The sequence below is a fragment of the Arachis ipaensis genome, chromosome B08 (assembly GCF_000816755.2).
Source record: "Arachis ipaensis cultivar K30076 chromosome B08, Araip1.1, whole genome shotgun sequence".
Classification (NCBI taxonomy): domain Eukaryota; kingdom Viridiplantae; phylum Streptophyta; class Magnoliopsida; order Fabales; family Fabaceae; genus Arachis; species Arachis ipaensis.
In genome coordinates, this window is record NC_029792.2 from 103,154,513 (window position 1) to 103,154,754 (window position 242).

A 242-nucleotide genomic window follows, 5' to 3' on the forward strand; every position below is an offset into this window, starting at 1 on the left:
CATATTTGCAATACAAAAAAAATTGAAAAATATATAAAAGAACATCCATTTAGTATGAAAAAGAAACATTCTGATACTTAACAGAAGAAACATTCATATATATTAATTCGTATAAATTTTAAATTCACCAAAGATATTTTGACTGATTTTTTACTAATACCCTTTTGGTTTCTAGCATTGCTCACTGAAAAATAATCAAATAAGTTAAGAAGAGATTCGGAACGGGAAAACTATAGGCGAAT